Genomic DNA, 8,535 nt, shown 5'->3' with positions numbered 1-8,535 from the left:
CCTTGAGCTTCACCAACCACAGATTCACTTTTTCTCCTTAATCATCAAAGTAGAACCTTTCCTTCTGACTTTTCCAACTTGACCGAAAGCCACAAAGGAGTAACCGAAATTGTTTTCCAATGGTCAACCAAATCTGAACCCTTGAACACCAACTTGGTCCCCAAGTTTTGATTAAGACCGTAGATACACAGCAGAATAGGGCAGAGAACAACTTTCCCTTCAAAGCCATTTTCGGATAGAGCAGAGAGTAGGGAAGAAAGGATGAAGATCTGATGCATGCAAGATGATATGGTTTACCTTTCTTAAGCTTGATTTAGCTTGGGATTTCTGTTTTAGCTTCTGTGCTTCAAGCTTCAACTCTCTCTCTCTTGCTTCTTTGGTTAATGGCTTATGGAAGAAGCTTTTCTTCTCTTTCTCTTTCTTGCTTTTTCTGAAATCTTGATGTGACTTGATTAGAAGGAAGAAGAACGTTGCTTTTAGTTAAGCAAGAGAGAGGGAATTTTAATTCTGAAACCAGTTCGGGCTTGGATCGGGTATTAGTATGCATGGCCCGATTTAATTTCTTTGGTTTCTTCCTTTGCTTTTGCTTGGACTCTTTATTTTGCTTTCAGCCCAATATTCTTTGCTGAATGCCTTTTATTCCATTTGGGCTATTAACATTTGGCCTGCAACAATAAACAATTAGTTAATAAGTAGATATAATTAATCAACACTAATTATTTATTTTGCCCAAAAATAATGTTTGTCATCATTAATTAATTTAGTTAATTTCTTAACTCAACAATCTCCCCCTTGATGACAAACATGATTTAAGCAATAATCAAAAGGAAATAAGTTTGAGTTAGGTTTTGAAAACTCCCTTTGATTTTATGTTGCTCCCCCTATCCTTTTCAACATTAGCTCCCCCTGAATCTATGCTTTCCTCTTTATCCCTGTTTCACATTGTTCTTAAAGAAAGCATGATAAAGAGTTATGTACAATATATCTTGTATAAGGGATATCAAATGAGCAACATCAAATAATCAGCCCAATATCAAGCTATTATCAGCAAACAAATTCAGCATGTGAAAACAAGTATTAATGCAACAAGAATAAGTAAGAGGTACTAGGATCTACTATCCTATCCTATCCTATTGCTAATTTTACTATTGCTAATTTTACTCCCCCTTTTGTCATCAAGGGCGGATAAGAGCAACAAAAACAAAGTCTTGTATCCTGCAGAAAAGAGTTAGAGCACAGACCAAAGTACTAATTAAGCTGTCTAAAGTGCACCAATATTAAGAGTTATTACAGTCATCCAAAATGAAATAGTTCAAAAGTAGCAAAAGAAGCAGAAATCATGAGACAAAAAGAGAGCAGCAGCAGTTTTTATGAGTCTTCCCTAGGCATCAGAACCATTCCCCTCCGAAACAGCATCCTCTTCAATATCAGTGGCAACATCTTCATCATTTTGAAGGTTATCAATGAAGGTCATCAGTACAGCCACCCTATCCCTTGATTTCTTCAGGAAGTTCTCATGCTTGCTAGCCAGCTTCCTTTTCTCTTTGCTCAATTCAATCAAGTGGTTCGATTGGGAGACAAACTCTTGAGCAACATCCCTGACCACATTCAGCAGAGTGGATTTCTTCCCAGTGGAAATGGAAGTACCCTCAGTGGAAGGAGCAGTAGAATCCTCAGGGACAAAATCCTCATCTTCATCATCTAGGACGACTCGTTCAGATCGAGTGGGTCCTTTGTTCTGTTTCACTGAACCACCCCCTTTTAGGTATGAATGTCTCTTCTCATATTTCTCATTGGTCAAGTCAACACCAAAATACTCAAAAATACAAGTTAGAAACATGCCATAAGGTAGAGCTTTGTCCTTTTCACTTCTAACAGAATCAAACATGTATCTAACCATCAAATATGCAAATGAAATTTCAGTTTTGGTGAGAATGGCATATAAAACAAGAGTGTCAGTGTATGAAACCCTTTGATATGAACCACTTTGAGGAAGTATAATGTGGTTGACCATTCGGTGCAACTGAGCACGTTCATATCCTAGGGCTTTGTGTGTGGGTGTAATGCCATCTATTAAGGAAACATGTTCACAAATACTAGCCAGGGCATCATTGTATGAAACACCAACTCCTTCATCCCACTTAACTGACGTGTATGCACAAGGCCCAACATCAGTATACTTCAAAGCTTCACTGATGGTCTCATTGTTTAAAATGATATCTCGGCCCTTGACATACGAATGAGCAGTGCCTTCATGATAAGTCATGTTTGCATAAAACTCTTTGACCAGCAATGGATAAACAGGTTTTTTGATGTCAAAAAGGTGATTCCAGTCCAGAAAAATTAAGTTGTCAACAAAAGGAAAACCTTTTCTTTTCAAAGATGGCAGATCAGCGAGAAATGAAGAGCATAGGGTACGATACTGGATGACTCCCTCAAAAAAATCATTATTCATGGCAGATTTGAATCTATAGGGGTTATAGTTTGAATGAGAGGTCATAAAATGGGCTTTGTGATCAAATGGTCCAATTTCTGGTTCTTTAACATTTTTGAGAGGGACTCGAGTGTTACCTCTCTGTGAACGCACAGGAACTGACCTTGCCCTGGGTTGCTGTGGCTCAGGAACAGGTTCTTCCGTCGCCGGACGCTTCCCTTTGGATGAGGGTGGCTTTGAAGAGCCAGGTTTTGAAGAGGCGGGTTTGGAAGGCGTTGCCTTTGGTGGTGGAGTTGGTTTGGCAGAGGCAGGGAACCTTGGAGTGTTCTTGGTTCGAGCCATGGGGTCACACCGAGGAGGAGAGGTTGGAGGAGAAGGAGAAGGCTTTGTGGGTAGTTTGTAAATCTTCTCACGAGGAGCCCTTTTTGCAATGACTTTCTTCCTCATTTTGGTTAAAATGATGCCTTTTGATGAAAGAGAGATAGTGGTGTGAGAGGGAAGAAACCGAAGGGTTGAGGAGAAGTTATGGAAGGAAGAGAAGGAGTGTTGGTAACCGTACCCAAAAGCAAATTTCCAAAACCATGCAACTGCATCACCATTTGAAAAGACTTGACAAGACATGACCTCATAAAAGAAAAGATTTTATTTGATTTTCAAAAATTAATTTCAAAAAATGAAAGACAATCAGCATTAAATTGAAACTCCTTTTGGACCAAAATCAAACATTAAGGTTGCCAAAAAAAACTTTCCGGCCAAAAAAAATGGCTTTTAATAAAAACTTAAACACACAAGTAAGAGTGTAACATTCACATTGGGCCCAGATGTGGTTTGAATTAATGAAACATATAGGACTATCCAGATCTGAATTGATGTTGGCCCAGATTGATTTTTCACTTGCAATAGGCCCAGAACACGCTGTTTTGAAGGAAACATTCATCATCTGCCCAGAATTGTCTCATACCTGTTTATGAGACAAAATTCTCCAGCAAACACATCAGCACTTTTCAAATAAAGAATTATAACTCAAAATTCCTAGACAAGTCCTAAGCATGCAGAATCTATCCTCAGCTAATGGTTTAGTAAAAATATCTGCTAATTGCTCTTCTGATTTAACAAATTGAATGCAAATATCCCCCTTTTGGACATGTTCTCTTATTGAGTGAAATTTCACTTCAATATGCTTAGTCCTAGAGTGCAAAACTGGATTTTTAGAAATATTGATGGCACTCATATTATCACACATTAAGGGAATATTTTCAGCATTTAATTTGTAATCAGCAAGCTGTGTTTTTAACCATAAAAGCTGAGAACAACAAGAAGAAGCAGCTATATACTCAGCCTCTGCGGTGGATAAGGCCACTGTTGGTTGCTTCTTACTTGACCAAACATTTAAGGACTTTCCAAGGAAGCAACATAAACCAGAAGTGCTCCTTCTATCAACTCTGTCACCAGCAAAGTCTGCATCACAATAACCAACTGCAGAAAAATCATCAGTCTTAGGATACCAAAGACCAAAGTTGGATGTGCCATGAACATATCTAATGATCCTTTTAACCGCAGAAAGATGTGACTCCTTAGGTTTGGATTGGAACCTAGAACACAATCCAACACTTTGCACAATATCGGGTCTAGAGGAGGTTAAGTACATAAGAGAACCAATCATCCCTCTATACCTAGTCTCATCAACATCTTTCTCATTGTCTCCTTTATCCAATTTAGAATTCGGGTGCATGGGAGTCCCCATGGTTTTGGCATTTTCAAGACCAAATTTCTTAACTAATTCCTTGGCATACTTTTCTTGATGAATGAAAATACCATTTTCAGTTTGTTTAATCTGTAGCCCAAGGAAAAAATTAAGTTCACCCATCATACTCATGTCAAATTCACTTGTCATGAGCTTTCCAAATTCAGTACAAAGGGATTCATTTGCTGATCCAAAAATAATGTCATCAACATATATTTGGACTAGGATAAAAGAGTCATTAGAATTCTTGATAAATAGAGTTGTATCAGTGGTGCCTCTTTGAAAACCATTTTTCAAAAGAAAAGAGCTAAGTCTCTCATACCAAGCTCTAGGAGCTTGTCTTAAACCATAGAGAGCTTTAGACAATTTAAAAACATGATCAGAATGCTCTTTATTTTCAAAACCAGGAGGCTGCTCCACATATACTTCTCTATCTATCACACCATTTAAAAATGCACATTTCACATCCATTTGATATAATTTAAAACCACAAAATGCAGCATAGGCTAGGAGAAGTCTAATGGCTTCCATTCGTGCAACAGGGGCAAAGGATTCATCAAAGTCTATTCCTTCTTCTTGGTCATATCCTTGTGCCACTAGCCTTGCCTTGTTTCTTGCAATGCTACCATCTTCTCCCAACTTGTTCCGGAATATCCACTTGGTGCCGGTCACTTTTTTTCCACTTGGCCTTGGAACCAACGTCCACACTTGGTTCTTTTCAAACTCAAGAAGCTCATCCTCCATAGCCTTGATCCAAGAGGGATCACTAAGGGCTTCCTTGACGTTTTGAGGCTCCATTTGTGAGAGGAGGGCAATATTTGAACCTTCATTTGCCTTTCTAGTGGAAGACCTAGTTTGCACTCCATGAGAGATGTCCCCAATTACAAATTCTTCAGGATAATTCTTCAAGAATCTCCATTCACGAGGTTTGGTGGACTTGGAGGCAGATTCGGTCACCAATGGATTCTGTATGATGCTATCTGCAGAATTTCCTTCAGATTCATGAGACAAAATGGAATTGTCTCTTGAATTTTCAGCATTTGCTGTTTCTGGTTCAGCTTGTCCAGAATTTTCTTTTCCATGATTCTGAGCAGTTTCATCATCCTTTTGAGCTTGATTTCCTGCATCACCATCTTCCAAAATGCTTTGCACCAAGTTAGTATCACAAAATGTAACATGTATGGATTCTTCAATAATTCTAGCATCTTGATGATAAACTCTATATGCTTTACTAGTTGTGGAATATCCTACAAACAAGCACTCATAAGCCTTTGGATCAAATTTTCCCAAATTTTCTTTGTTATTCAAAACAAAACATTTGCATCCGAAGATGTGCAAGTAATCTAAGTTTGGTGGGTAGCCTTTCCAAAGTTCATAAGGGGTTTTCTTCAAAAATTTCCTTATGATTGTTCTATTCAAAATGTGGCAAGCCGTGTTAACCGCTTCAGCCCAAAGGAATTTTGGAACATTACTCTCACAAAGCATAGCTCTTGTCATCTCTTGTAAGCTTCTATTTCTTCTTTCCACAACACCATTTTGTTGTGGTGTTCTTGGACAAGAGAAATTGTGAGATATTCCAAATTTCTCATAAAAGGATTCAAACAAATTATTTTCAAATTCAGTTCCATGATCACTTCTTATAGAAGAGATTTTCAAATCCTTTTCATTTTGAATTTTCTTGCAAAAAGGTTCAAAGGCCGAAAAGGCTTCATTTTTGTGTGCAAGAAATAAAACCCAACCAAACCTAGTATAGTCATCCACAATTACTAACCATAATGTTTACCACCTAGGCTTTGAGTTCTTGTTGGACCAAATAAATCAATGTGTAGCAACTCAAGTGGTCTCTTAGTAGAGATGTCTTCCTTAGGTTTAAAAGAACTTTTTGTTTGTTTTCCCATTTGGCAAGCATCACAAGTGATGTCTTTGTCAAATTTTATCAAAGGAAGACCTCTCACTAATTCTTTCTTTACAAGTTTGTTTATTTGAAACATACTTGCATGGCCCAATCTCTTGTGCCATAACCACTTTTCAGAATCTTTAGAGTGGAGACACGCTACATTTTGATCTTTTAGTTCATCAAGAGTAAGTCCATACATATTATTGAAACGCTTGGCAACAAAAATTACTTCATTTGTCTTTTCATTTACAACACAGCATTCAAGCTTTTTGAAAACAACTAAATATCCTAAATCACACAGCTGGCTAATACTCAAAAGATTGTGCTTTAAACCACAAACTAAAAGCACATCATCAATGAAAGTAGATTGCTCATTACCTACTTTTCCAACAGCAATGATTTTACCTTTACCATCATCTCCAAAGGTCACAAAACCTCCATCATACTTATTTAGTTTGATGAAGTAGGTTGACCTTCCAGTCATGTGCCTTGAACATCCACTATCCATGTACCACATGTCCTTTTTGTTCTTGGATGCTAGGCAAATCTGCATGATGAGTTTCAAGTAGCCTTAGGTATCCAAATTAATTTGGATCCTTTGAAGTTAATCCATCTTGGTTGCCCAAGTGCATTGAAATCACAAACAACATTGTAGACTTTGTTTCCTACAACTCTCTTCTCAATGAAGCATTGTACATATGAGTGACCAAATTTCTTGCAATTAACACAATGGTTTTCTTGTGTGCGTTGCTGAAACTGATGTGAGTTATATTGCTTGAAATGATTAAAGCTTTGAAATTTTCTGGTTTTTTGAGGAGATGCATTTCTTTTAACAAACTGATTTTTATTAAAGTTATTCCTCTTTGCAAAAGTATTTTCACCAGAATTTTTTTAACATTATTGCCTTTCGAATATGAGGTTTTGTTGTAAAATGGTGGTTTCTTGAAAACAACCTCATTTTTTAAAACATAGCCCAAACCTGGTCGGTTTGAACTCGGACCAGTTCTTGGTGAAATTTCAGTTTCATTTGTGTATTCTTCATCAGATTTTTCTTCACAAGTGGAAACATATCCGATACCTGATTTATTTGGTATGGATTTAGTATTTGATGAAGAGGCCACAAATTTTATAGAGGAAGTGTTGGAAACAGCATCTTCCTTGGCTATGTAGCCTAAACCAGATTTTTCAAACAATGGTCTTTGACTTGCAAGTAATTTGTCCAAGTTACTAGAACCTTGTGCAAATTTTGCCAAGTCACCATTCAGTCTTTTAATCATATCATTTAATCTTTCATTTTCAGCAATTAACTCATGAGAAGGATCCACAATGTGCTTTCCTTTTAATTTTTCAAGTTCAGATTTTAAAAATCTGTTTTCTTCAATGATGTCCAAAGCACATTCAGTTTCCTTTACTTTTTCTTTTAAAAATTCATTTTCAGCTCTTAACACATCTCTTTCAGATCTGCAACCATTGTATTTATCAAGCAGTTTTGAGGTATTTAAAGTGAGATCATCAATAATAGCATGCAAGTCCTCAATGGTCAAATCATAATAATTTACCTCATCAAGATTGTTGTTTCCAGCCATGAAACAGTCTTTGTCATCTCCTTCAGATTCTTCTTCTTCATTTGAGTCATTCTCAAGATCTTCCCAAGCTGCCATGAGTACTCTCTTCCTTTCCTTCTTCCCTTTGTCTTCCTTTTTGAGCTTTGGACAGTTTGATTTGAAGTGTCCAGCCTCCTTGCAATGATGGCACGTCACTTTACTCAAGTCTATCTTGTGCTCCTTTGAACTTGAGCCCTTGTATTTGCCTTTGCTCTTCAACATCCTTCTAAATCTCCTAGCAAAAAACAAAAGCTCGTCATCTGAAATACCATCACTTGACTCACTCTCTTTCGGTTCTATTTGTGACTTAAGGGCTATTCCCTTTTTCTTTGAGTCTGTGTTTGTGTGTGTGGCTTCATAGGCAAGGAGTTTTCCTCTCAGCTCATCATAGGTTATGGGACTTATGTTGTTACTCTCGGTTAGGACAGTGGCAGTGTTTTCCCACTCTTTTGTGAGGCTTCTAAGGAGTTTTCTCACTAAGGTTTGTTCTACATAGTTTGTACCCATAGCATCAAGGTTGTTGATTATGATTGAGAATCTCTCAAACGCTTCATCAATGCTTTCTCCATCCTTCATGCTAAACATCTCGTACTCTTTTCGCAGCATATCAATCCTCGTTTCTTTGACTTGTTTAGTGCCTTCGTGTGTAACCTGGAGTTTTTCCCAGATTTCTTTGGCTGTCTTGCATCTAGACACCTTCCGGTATTCTTTAAAGCTGATAGCACAGTGAAGAAGGTTGATTGCTTTAGCATTCAGCTCTATCTTCTTCTTATCATCTTCATTCCATTCAGCTTCTTCTTTTGGAGTCACCACTCCATCAGCACTTGTTTTTGTTGGGATCTTTGGACCGCTCACA

Source organism: Arachis stenosperma, chromosome 1, assembly GCF_014773155.1.
Source record: "Arachis stenosperma cultivar V10309 chromosome 1, arast.V10309.gnm1.PFL2, whole genome shotgun sequence".
Classification (NCBI taxonomy): Eukaryota; Viridiplantae; Streptophyta; class Magnoliopsida; order Fabales; family Fabaceae; genus Arachis; species Arachis stenosperma.
Note: the sequence above shows the minus strand (reverse complement) of the source record.